Source organism: Antechinus flavipes, chromosome 1 (genome assembly GCF_016432865.1).
Source record: "Antechinus flavipes isolate AdamAnt ecotype Samford, QLD, Australia chromosome 1, AdamAnt_v2, whole genome shotgun sequence".
NCBI classification, from domain to species: Eukaryota; Metazoa; Chordata; class Mammalia; order Dasyuromorphia; family Dasyuridae; genus Antechinus; species Antechinus flavipes.
The window spans coordinates 124880199-124894007 of record NC_067398.1 but is presented as its reverse complement, the minus strand read 5'-3'; positions in this window follow the sequence as shown (position 1 = coordinate 124894007).

The following is a 13809-nucleotide window of genomic DNA, read 5'->3' as shown; positions in this document are numbered from 1 at the left end:
TGCCATCCAGGGGAAGGGGTGGAGGGAGGGAGGGGAAAAATCGGAACAGAAGTGAATGCAAGGGATAATGCTGTAAAACCCCTGGCATGCGTTCTATCAATAAAAAGTTATTAAAAATAAATAAAAAATAAAAAATAAAAAATAAAAAATAAAATAAAAATAAAATAAAAATAAAAAATAGAAATGAGGCCTTTATTAAAATCTTTAAATGTAAAATTGTTCTCCCAATTTATTGCTTCCCTTTTAATTTTGTCTGCATTAGTTTTGTTTGCACAAAACCTTTTTAATTTAATATAATCAAAAGTATCTATTTGGTGGTCATTTATGAATTCCAGTTCTTTTTTGGTTACAAATCCATTCCTTCTTTACATATCTGAGAGGTAAATGATATTTTGTTCTATTTTTTATAATATCACTCTTTGTGTCTAAATCATGAACCCATTTTGACCTTATTTTGGTATAGGATCTTAGGTGTAGGTCAGTCCCTAATTTCTGCCATACTAGTTTCCTATTTTCCTAGGAGTTTTTGTCAAATAGTGAGTTTTTATCCTAAAAGCTGTGGTCTCTGGGTTTGTCAAACATTAGCTTTCTATAGTTATTGACTATTTTGTCCTGTGAACCTAACCTATTCCACTATCAACTAGTTCTTAGCCAGTACCAAATGGTTTTGATGACTGCTGCTTTATAATATAGTTTTAGGAATAGCACAGCTAGGCCACCTTCATTGGCATTTTTTCATTAATTCTCTTGAAATTATTGATCTTTTATTCTTCCATATGAACTTTGTTATTATTTTTTTCTAGATCTGTAAAATAATTTTCTGGGTTTGATTGGTGTGGCACTAAATAAGTAGATTAATTTAGGTAGCATTGACATTTTTATTATATTCACTCAACATACCCATGAGCACTTGATGTATTTCCAACTGATTAGATCTGACTTTATTTGTGTAGAAAATGTTTTGTAGTTGTGTTCATATACTTCCCGACTTTCCCTTGAAAGATAAATATCTAAATATTTTATCCTATTGACAATTATTTTAAATGGAATTTCTCTTTGTATCTTTTGCTGCTGGACTTTGTTGGTAATATATAAAAATGCTGATGATTTCTGTGGATTTATTTTGTACCCTGCAACTTTGCTAAAGTAGTGAATTGTTTCTAGTAGGTTTTTTTTTTTAAGTTAATTCTCTAGTGTTCTCTAAGAACACCATTATATCATCTGCAAAGAGTGATAATTTGGTTTCCTCATTACCTACTCTAATATTTACTCGGAAAACAACAGACCTGGAAAATAGAACTAGGAGAGATAACCTGAGGATCATTGGATTACCAGAAAATTATGATGAAAAAATAAGCCTAGATACTATTTTACAGGAAATCATCAAAGAGAACTGCCCAGAAGTAATAGAACGGGAAGGTAAAATAAATATTGAAAGAATTCACTGAACACCTTCTGAAAAAGACCCTAAAATAAAGACTCTGAGGAATATTGTGGCCAAACTTCAGAATTTTCAGACTAAAGAAAAAAATTTTACAAGCAGCCAGGAAAAAACAGTTCAAATATCGAGATGCCACAATAAGGCTGCCTTAACATTAAAGGACCTAAGGGCCTAGAATCTGATATTCCGAAAGGCAAAAGAACTTGGAATGCAGCCAAGAATAAACTACCCAGCTAAGCTGAGCATTTTTTTCCATGGAAGAAGATGGACATTTAATGAAACAGAGGAATTCCATTTGTTTCTAAGGAAAAAAACAGACTTAAACAAAAAATTTAATCTCCAACAAAAGGACTCAAGAGAAGTAGAAAAAGGTAAAAGGAACTCTTGAGAACTGCATTTCTGTTGTGCATATATATAAAAACCATATGTATAATTTGATTTTACTGATATAGTATAAAAAAGGGAAGTAGAAATGGAAAGGGGATAGTGTCAGAAAAAGGGAAAAGGGGAGATAAAAAGAGGGAAACTACATGTGACAATGAGGCAAAGGAAACCTATCATATCTGAGGGAACTTAGAGAAGGGGAGGAACATTGTGTGAATCCTACTCTCATCAGAGTTGGCTCAAAGAGGAAATAATTGAGATATTTGTTTTACAGAGAATCTTCTCTCACCTCATTAAAAAGTGGGAGAGGAAAAGGGAAAAGGAAAAAGAGTAATAAGAGAAGGGTACAAGAAAGGGGAAGGAATTCAAAGGGAGGAGGGTGGGATACTAAAGAGGGAGAGCTGCGTGACACAAGTGGGACCAATAAGTTTAATACTAGGGAAGGGGGGAAGGAGGGCAAGAAAAAAAGCATAATCTGGGGATATTAGGATGGCAGGAAATACAGAATTAGTAATTTTAACCATAAATGTGAATGAGATGAATTCTCCCATAAAGACGAGGAGGATAGCAGACTGGATCAAAAGTCAGAACCCTACAATATATTGTTTACAGGAAACACATTTAAAACAGGGAGATACATACAGAGTAAAGGAGCAGAATCTATTATGCTTCAGGTGAAGTCAAAAAAGCAGGGGTAGCCATCCTTATCTCAGATCAAGCAAAAGCAAAAATTGATTTAATCAAAAGAGATAAGGAAGGAAACTATATCTTGCTAAAGGGTACTATAGACAATGAAGTGATATCAGTATTAAACATATATGCACCAAGTGGTATAGCATCTAACTTCCTAAAGGAGAAGTTAAGAGAGTTGCGAGAAGAAACAGATAGCAAAACTATAATAGCGGGAGATCTCAATCTTGCACTCTCAGATTTAGATACATCAAATCACAAAACAAATAAGAAAGAAATTAAAGAGGTAAATGGAATATTAGAAAAATTAGGTATGATAGATCTCTGGAGAAAACTAAATGGTGACAGAAAGGAGTATACTTTCTTCTCAGCAGTTCATGGAACCTACACAAAAATTGACTATATATTAGGACATAAAGACCTCAAAATTAAATGCAGGAAGGCAGAAATAGTAAATGCTTTCTTTTCAGATCACAATGCAAAAAAACTACATTCAACAAAAAGTTAGGTGTAAATAGACCAAAAAGTAATTAGAAAGTAAATAATCTCATCTTAAAGAATGATTGGGTGAAACAACAAATTATAAACACAATTAATAATTGCACTCAAGATAATGACAACAGTGAGACATCATACCAAAATTTGTGGGATGCAGCCAAAGCAGTAATAAGGGGAAATTTTATATCCTTAGAGCCTTACTTGAATAAAATAGAGAAAGAGAAGATCATTGAATTGTGCTTGCAACTTAAAAAGCTAGAAAAAGACCAAATTAAAAACCCACAGTTACTAAACTTGAAATTCTAAAATTAAAAGGAGAAATTAATAATATAGAAAGTAAAAAAAAACTATTGAACTAAATAAAACTAAGAGTTGGTTTTATGAAAAAAACAATAAAATTGATAAACCTTTGGTAAATCTGATTAGAAAAAGGAGAGAGAAAAATCAAATTAGTAGTCTTAAAAATGAAAAGGGAGAATGTTCCACCAATGAAGAGGAATTAAAGAAATAATAAGGAGTTACTTTGCCCAATTTTATGCCAATAAATTTGATAACCTAAGCGAAATGGATGACTACCTCCAAAAATATAGGCTTCCCAGATTATCAGAGGAGGAAGTAAATTGCTTAAATGGTCCCATTTCAGAAAAAGAAATAGAACAAGCTTTTAATCAACTCCCTAAAAAAAAAAATCCCCAGGACCAGATAGATTTACATGTGAATTCTACCAAACATTCAAAGAACAATTAGCCCCAATGCTTTATAAACTATTTGAAAAAATAGGGAATGAAGGAGTCCTGCCAAATTCCTTTTATGACACAGACATGGTACTGATACCTAAACCAGATAGATTGAAAACAGAGAAAGAAAATTATAGATCAATCTCCCTAATGAATATTGATGCTAAAATCTTAAATAAGATATTAATAAAAAGACTACAGAAAATTATCCCCAGGATAATACACTATGATCAAGTAGGATTTATACCAGGAATGCAGGGCTGGTTCAATATTAGGAAAACTATCAGTATAATTGGCCATATTAATAACCAAATTAACAAAAATCATAGGATCATCTCAATAGATGCAGAAAAAGCATTTGATAAAATCCAACATCCATTCCTACTAAAAACACTTGAGAGATAGGAATAAAAGGACTTTTCCTTAAAATAATCAGTAGCATCTATTTAAAACCAGCAGTAAGCATCATATGTAACGGGGACAAACTGCAACCATTCCCAATAAGATCAGGAATGAAACAAGGTTGCTCACTATCACCATTACTATTTAATATTGTATTAGAAATGCTAGCTTCAGCAATAAGAGTTGAGAAAGAGATTAAAGGAATAAGAATAGGCAATGAGGAAACCAAATTATCACTCTTTGCTGATGATATGATGGTATACTTAGAGAACCCCAGAGATTCTACTAAAAAGTTATTAGAAATAATCCACAACTTTAGCAAAGTTGCAGGATACAAAATAAATCCACATAAGTCATCAGCATTTTTATATATCACTAACAAAGCCCAACAGTTAGAGTTACAAAGAGAAATTCCATTGAAAGTAACTACTGATTGTATAAAATATTTAGGAATCTATCTGCCAACAGAAAATCAGAAACTTTATGAACAAAACTATAAAACACTTTCCACACAAATTAAGTTTGATCTAACCAACTGGAAAAATATTAAATGCTCTTGGACGAGCAAATATAATAAAGATGATAATACTACCTAAATGAATCTATTTATTTAGCGCTATACCAATCAGATTCCCAAAAAACTATTTTGATGACCTAGAAAAAAATAACAACAAAGTTCATATGGAAAAACAAAAGGTCAAGAATTTCAAGGGAATTATTGAAAAAAAAAATCAAATGAAGGTGGCCTAGCTGTACCAGATCTAAAATTATATTATAAAGCAATGGTTACTAAAACCATCTGGTACTGGCTAAGAAATAGACTAGTTGATCAATGGAATAGCTTAGGTTCAAAAGACAAAACAGCCAATAACTTTAATAATCTAATATTTGACAAACCCAAAAACCCCAGCTGTTGGGATAAGAACTCACTGTTTGACAAATATTGCTGGGAAAATTGGAAATTAATATGGCAGAAACTAAGCATTGATCCACACTTAACACCATACACCAAGATAAGGTCAAAATGGGTTCATGACCTAGGCATAAAGAATGAGATTATAAATAAATTGGAAGAACATAGGATAGTTTACCTCTCAAACCTGTGGAAGAGGAAGGAATTTATGACCAAAGAAGAACTAGAGATCACTATTGACCACAAAATAGAAAATTTTGATTATATCAAATTGAAAAGTTTTTGTACAAGCAAAACTAATGCAGACAAGATTAGAAGGGAAACAATAAACTGGGAAAACATTTTTACAGTCAAAGCTTCTGATAAAGGCCTCATTTCCAAAATATATAGAGAATTGACTCTAATTTATAAGAAATTAAGCCATTCTCCAATTGATAAATGGTCAAAGGATATGAACAGACAATTCTCAGATGAAGAAATTGAAACTATTTCTAGCCATATGAAAATATGCTCCAAATCATTATTTATCAGAGAAATGCAAATTAAGACAACACCTGTCAGATTGGCTAGAATGACAGGGAAAGATATTGCAGAATGTTGGAGGGAATGTGGGAAAACAAGGACACTGATACATTGCTGGTGGAGTTGTGAATGAATACAGCCATTCTGGAGAGCAATTTGGAACTATGCTCAAAAAGTTACCAAATTGTGCATACCCTTTGATCCAGCAGTGTTTCTACTGGGCTTATACCCCAGAGATACTAAAGAAGGGAAAGGGACTTGTATGTACCAAAATGTCTGTGGCTATTTGTAGTGGCTAGAAGCTGGAAAATGAATGGATGCCCATCAATTGGAGAATGGTGGAGTAAATTGTGGTATATGAATGTTATGGAATATTATGGTTCTGTAAGAAATGACCAGCAGGATGAATACAGAGAGGATTGGTGAGACTTACATGAACTGATGCTGACTGAAATGAGCAGAACCAAGAGATCATTATATACCTCAACAATGATACTGTATGAGGATGTATTCTGATGGAAGTGGATCTCTTCGATAAAGAGATCTAATTCAGTTTCAGTTGATCAAGAATGGACAGAAGCAGCTACACACAAAGAAAGAATACTGGGAAATGAATGTAAACTGCTTGCATTTTTGTTTTTCTTCCCAGGTTATTTATATCTTCTGAATCCAATTCTCCCTGTGCAATAAGAGAACTGTTCGGTTCTGCACACATATATTGTACCTAGGATATACTGTAACCTATTTAACATGTATAGGACTGCCTGCCATCTCGGGGAAGGGGTGGAGGGAGGGAGGGGAAAAACTGGAACAGAAGTGAGTGCAAGGAATAATGTTGTAAAAAATTACCCTGGCATGGGTTCTGTCAATAAAAAGTTATTTTAAAAAAAGAATTAGTGGGTATCTCATTAATGTGGATAGTAACACTGAGATATTCATTCTGTTTCCCTAGGTAATCTCAATAGAATAAAATGAGAGGCTGTTTAATTTTTATCTTTCTACCCTCAGCATATGTCCTTACATGTAGTAGATATTTCATAAATGCTTCTTGGCTGATTGCTATTTAAAGAGGCACCATGGTTTGGGTAGGTAACATAGCTGGTCTTAGAGTCAAGAAATCTGGATTCAAGTCTTGTCCCTCTTGAACACTAGCTGTATAACCATGGCCCACTTACTCGGTCTGTCATTGGCTCTCTAAGATTGTATATATTTTATAATTTATTTCTATAGAAGGAATTCTTAACATCAATAAAATCACAAGTCCAAACTTCTTAGCAAACAAATAACAACAAAATCCAAAGAAAAAAGTGTTAAATAGAAAGTAATTTTGTTTCTTATTATATATGCATTAGTATTTGTTAAAGTTATAGAAATTATTGATTGTGTGATTAAAGATCCAGCCATGCAAGGGAGTCATATGTTCAATCTATACAAACTTATTTTTAGAAATTTCATTTAGAATAAGGTTGGACTGACCTGACTTTTCAAGAAGGGTACTTGTGCTTTTGTAACCTCAATATGGTGATAAGTGTCTTCAGTTGACTGATTTTCACATAAATTAGTAAACTACTGCCCTAAATTAATGAGGTAAAATATTGATTAAATTTATCAATAGCTTTAGAAAGAGAAATGTAAATGAGAAAATGCCCTCAAACAGCTTCAGGACCACTCAGCTCCATTGTTATATAAAATTAAATTGTTGTATTCAAGATTCTCAAATAAGTTATCTCTATTTATAGAATATTAAGGCATGAAGGGCTCATGTTCTCATCCAGTTCAGAGATTCCAAAAATGTGTGTCTAAAATGTATTCTATTCATTTACTCATGTCACTCAACTACTGCCTAGATCTTTGCTTCTCTTTCTAAGGATTATTAAAAATTTATTTTGATGAAGGGATAAAGGACTACATAATATAACTAGAGTGGGTTTGTCCTGATGACTGGCCAGATAGCAAGATCACAATGACTGTGAGATCTCATGGAGAGAATCCCTGCTACTCTCTATGCATGAAGTGTGTGCATATTGTTTAACAGAAATTAAAGTAATCTGAGAACTCATTCATACTCCTGAATCAGTAGGACCTACTATGTAATCCTTCCCAGGGTATGAATTGTGAATGATTATATTCCTGTAACAAATAAGAATTATCTTTTTTGAACACTTTCAAGGAAAGAAAAAAATATTTTTTTTTCTTAAAGAAGATAAATCTCCAACACACTTCCAGGAACAAAATGACCTTTAAACCCAGAGAATCTTGAGAACAATTTATTCTGATGTTTCACTGGGTGTGTCTCCCACAAATACCCAGGTTAAATTTATTAAAGAGAGTTCTTTATCTGCTTAGGCACATAGCTACAAACTTTGTTTTGTTGTTATTTAGTCATTTTTCAATTATGTCCAATTCCTTTTTTTTTTTTTGAGTCCATTTGGAGTTTTCTTGTCAAAGTTAGTCAAGTATTTTTAATTTCCTTCTCTAGCTCTTTTTATAGATGAGAAAACTGAAACAAACAGGATTAAGTTACTTTTCCAGAGTTACACATTAGTAAGTGTTTAAGGCCATATTTAAGGCCATGTGGAATCAGACAGATGACACTTTCTGACACCTATGCCCAACACCTACACCACTTGCATTGTTCCACCTTCTTAAGAAATTATTGTCTCTATTTTTTTTTTTTGAATGTCCATTTCCATTTGGGGGAGGGTGGTCAATGCTTATTTAAATATATCAGTTTTGCATTGTCTCAGTAGGATATTTGATTTTTCTATTTTTTCTTTATTGTAATTTAACATTGATATTGATCATTGCTCTAATAAGTCAGAGGACAGATTATTCAGAAAACTGATTAGAAAATGATTCTCATATCAACAACCCAGGATGGGTTAAAGGAGAAGAAGAAAATACCAGGTAGAAAATAGTTGTATACCTAACAAGCATCTTAATCCTGAAAGAGGGATTAAAAGGTTAAACAAAAGAAAAGAAACAGAATATAGATTGCCCCCCAGACAATTGAAGAATGATTAGAGAAATTATGGCATATTAATCTAATGAAATAATATTATGCCAAAATAATTACAAAAGAGATTGTTGTAGAGAATGCTGAGTAGTATTAACTCAGGGGCTAAGTGAAGTGAGCAGAGAAGCAAGAGAACATTTAATACAATGTCATTCTATAAGCCAGATCTATTATGTATTGAGCACTAAGATGACAAAGAAAAGCTTTAGGAAAATGACACAATATATACAGGATAACTTGGAGATAGGCAGTAGAGGGAAAGCACTAGAATTAGAAAAGATCAATAAAGGTTTCTTATAGAAAGAGAGAATTTAGCTGATATTTGAAGAAATATAAGGAAGTGAGGAGGCAGAGTGAAAAGGAAAAGCATTGCAGACATGTGGAATAAATAGTGTTCTCCCATTACCCTATCGCCAATTGATTAATTAACAAAACTACCAATAAATATTTACTTCTACAAATTCATGTGCTAAATGGCCAAAAATGTAGGTCAGTTTTTATAATTTAAGTTTCTCTGACATGAGGTGAGTGGCATATTTCATTTTCTCTCTTTGGAACTCATGCTTTATCATAACATTAATAACAGAAGTAGTTATTTTTATTTATCATAATGGTATTCTTGAAAAATTTGTTTTCCTAATTTGGGTTCCTTCACCCTGCCTTAGGTTAGAGGCAGAATATTCCATTGCATGCATGCATCATAATTTGATTAGCCAATTCCCCAATAAAAAGATACCTTCCTAAGTTTTAATTTTGATTACCATGAAAGAACTACTGTAATTTATTTCTATGCATAGTTATTCTTTTTCTCTTTGGTTTCTTTAGGGTATAGATGTTATAGTGTTAGAGTATAAACAAAGAAGACACCAAGATTTAGAGAAGATTCCAAATTACTGTCCAAAATGGCTGGACATTGGTCCAGCTCCACTAAGAGTGCTTAGGGTACTTATTTTCCCACAGTCCCTCTAACATTTATCATTTTACTCTTTCATCCTCTTTATTAGTCTGGTAGATGTGAGATGGATCCTTCAGCCTTGGTTTAATTTGCATTTTTCTAATTATTGGATTGGAGCATGGTTTTTTTTTGTATGATTTTTGATATCTTCAATATTTTTCCTTTGCAAATTACCTGTTCATATCCTTAGAATATTTGTTAAATTTTGCATAATAAAAATCATCCGTTTTATTTTGTTTGATCTTTCCTATTATTTGCTTAGTTATAAACTCTTTCCTTATCCATGGAACTGAAAGATAATTTCTTCCTTGTTTCTCTTTGATTTGTGACCTTTTATATGTGGAGCATGTACCTATTTATAGTTTATCTTGGTATATTGTAGTGTTCTGGTTCGTTTTCTAGAGCTCTCTGAGCAGCCTTTGTTTCAGGAGAGTAATCATCATGAGAATAGCCAGGTATTAAAGTCCAAATTATTTATTATCTCCTTCCAAGTCTAGTTTCCTTTCCTGGAGCTCAGCTAACTTTCTTGATGTCCTCCGGAATGTGTCTTGGTTTCTGTGGGGGAGGCAGGAGGACCACCATGACAGTCTCTGTCTTGAAGTCTGTCTCAGTTCAAGAGCTTATGCTCCAGCCTCCAGCTTCCAACTCCTTGCTACCACAAAAAGAGCTGTTACAAACATTTTTAAACATGTATATCCTTTCTCTTTTTTATGATCTCCTTGGAATACAGACTTGGCAGTGGTATTGCTGGATCAAAGGGTATGAAAAGTTTTATAGTCCTTTGAACATAGTTCCAAATTGCAGTCCAGAATAAGTGAAACATTTCACAATTCCATCAACAATGCATTAGTGTTCCAATTTCCCCATATTCTCTTCAATATTTATCATTTTCCTTTTCTTTCACATTAACCAATCTGATAAATGTGAGGTGGCATCTCAGAGTTATTCTAATTTGTACCTCTCTCTGTTCAGTAGTGACTTAGAACATTTTATATGACTATCAATAGCTTTAAATTCTTCACCTGAAAACTGCCTATTCATATTCTGTGACCATATATCAATTTTATATTCTTTTGAATTTGACTCAGTTCTCTATATATTTGAGACAGAGATATCTGTCTAAAGGGTTAAAGACTAGAAGAGATATCAAGGAATTAGAAGGACATATGAAAAATCTGAAGGAATATTCTGAATACCAAAAGTGAGAACTAAAGCATGTCTTCCCCTGTGAATGAATCAGTATTTTCTGTGGGAAAGAGGACACTATGAAATAAATTCTGCAGGGAGAAGTGAGACAAGGGGAGACAAAATAATTATGAAGTCCTATCTACTTGTCAGGTAAAAAGTGAGGTGATAGCAATTGAGAGATTGTGGAGGAGTATGGCTAAAACAATAATAACAACAATAGAGAAAGACTAAATTGGGAGATTGGTTTGGCAAGGTGGTCTAGCCTTATAAAAAGAGATGAGACTATACTATCATAGATAATTTTCATGGAAGAAGGAGGTTGGGGGAGGCATATGTATCCCAATTAAGTCAGGAGTTCTATGACATATTTTGTCTGGGGATAATGAAGGCAACTAAAGATTATGTTTTCTAAATAGACAAAAACCACATTTTCTTATGAATCAAGTTTTCAAACAGGATATAAAATATTGCTTTGTTCCTTAGAATTGTCAGAGAGTAGAGTAGTAAAGTTAATGGATTACCACACACAATTTACATAGATTAATAACATTTCTAATATTTAAAATATGCTTTTAATTACAACTTGGTTGAACAGAATACATCTCTGTTTGGTGATTCATAAGGCTATTCTGGAACTTAGAGGTCTCAGGGTCATTGTTTTAACCATCAATTATCATGGAATTCTAGAATGTACAGAAAGAAGTGCCTGTTATTATAGATTTTCATTTGATTGGATGTAGCAAAAGAAAACAAAAAAAAACTTTTTCTGTACCTCTCTAAGTCAAAAGTCAGAGACAACAGGAAAGTGAAGTTTGACTGTAGTGCCATCACCACAATAGAATTCTTTCTCATAATTATAAGAGTTTGTCTTATAGCAATTAGGTAGGTTACCTTTTATAAATTTATAAATCAATATATAATGACATTTTGCCATTAATTATTCTTCACCAATCTTATCTCCTCTTTTTTCACTTTGTAGTCTTCTTAGGATATTTAGATGATATCATACTACAGCTTCTTGATGAAGAAAATTTTTTCTTGTTTATTCATCAAAAGTGACTATTGTGAGACCTGGAACTTTCACAGCTTTTCCCTCAATTAGAAGGAGGACATCCGCAATTGACTGAAAACTGTGCATCAAGGAGATAAAGATAGAACCAAAAAAAGATATCCACTATTTATTCATTTTAACAAAATGTTGCTAAATCCCATCTGTTGACTCTTCTCTACCAATGAATTCTGTGCCAGAGGATCCAGATAATGATACACTGATGAGCTCTTCACTGGGGGAGCTATGTTTGATCATCAAAGGGAAACTAGAGTTAGGAGGACACTGCTGTGACACCACTGAGATGGAAGTAAAAGAAATGTTATAAGGAAGCTTTAAGCTTGAGGATATAAACCACATGACTTTGAAGTGACTAGAGCTTATGTAATAGTTAAAACAATAGATGGAAGTCCTTTTGTACAAAAGGTAAAACCTTTTATTACAGTCAAATTAGGAAATTTCCTTTAAGCCTAAAAATGATAGACTGAAGAAGTAAACTTTTTGAAATGATTGCTTGTGAAAAATTTAAGGGGAAAAGTTAAAAAGATCTTTTAAATTTTCTTCATTCAATCATTCAAACAATCAGTAAGCATACATAAACCATCCACTATGTTCCAGGTATGGTACAAGGATCTGGATATAAAAAAAGAAACAAGTGGTGCCTTCAAAAAGTTTATATTCTGATTGAGGAGATGATGTATATAGACATATAATTAAATATAAGTGTAATAATACCTCTGCTAAGTAAGAAAGGAAACAAATATTTATGAAACATTTACATCAGATTGTGTCAAATGCTTTAGAAATTTTATTTGATCTTCACAACAACCCTAGGAGGTAGATACTATTACTAACACAATGTATAGCTGAGGAAATGACAAAGATTAAGTAGCGTAGCTAGGGTCACATAGCTTAAACTTGTGCACAGGCATAGAAATAGATGACACTGGAGCTGTGTGCAAGGAAAAACAAGAAGGATAATTTAACAGAGTATGTGGCAGGGAGTAATACGTGATGATAAACTTTAAAAGATATTTTGAAGCCAGGTTCTGAGAGACTGTAAATGCCAAAGAAAAATGTTTATTTGACCCTACAAGCAATGGGGAGCCCTTGGAAAGTTCTGAGCAAGGGGCATGGTCTCATGTTTTAAGAATCTCATTTTAGCAGCAATTTGGAGGATGCCAATTTGTGGGAAGCAGTTCATATGGTGTGTGTGTGTGTGTGTGTGTGTGTGTGTGTGTGTGTGTGTATTTAGTATGGGGGGGCACTTTAGAGGTCCTTTAGTCAAATTCATTTTACAGATGAGAAAACTAAATCCTAAAGAAGTTAAATAACTTGCCTAGGTTTTGCAGATAAAAGATGACAGAACTTGCATTTGAATTCCACTACTATTCCTCCAATCATATGTGAGGTTGAAATATATTACTCAGGATTTTATACCTGGGGCAAGAGTCAGAAAAATATTCCTTTATTTAACTATATGTGATGTAGAAGCAAAGAGACATAGGATATTTTAAAAAGCAGAGAAATGGATTCTAGGATAATCTATCTAATCCAATCCAAGAAATGATTATTAAGCACCTGACATATGCAAGTCCCTTTGCTGGATACCTGAGATACAAAAACAATTAAAAAAATAAAATCCTGTCCCCAAGGAACTTATTCTCATGAGAAGATACAATATATAACTGAATAAGCCCAAGTATGTTCATTTGAGGAAAAAAAAAAAAGCAATGATACCTTTGGAGTCCAAGAGAGATGAGGAAAGGAATCCATGTCAGGCAAAGATGTGGGAGTCAGGAATGGAGACAGGAGATGAAGTGCCTTATTGAGGAAGAGTTTAGTTGGAATAAAGAGTGAGTAAATGAGTATCATATGAAATAATCATGGAAATATAAAACAGACCTAGATTATGAAGGAATATAAAATGCCAATTCTAGAAGTCCCTTTCTTTCTTTCTCCCTTCCTCTCTCCCTCTCTCTTTCCCTCCCTCTCTTCCTTCCTTCCTTCCTTTT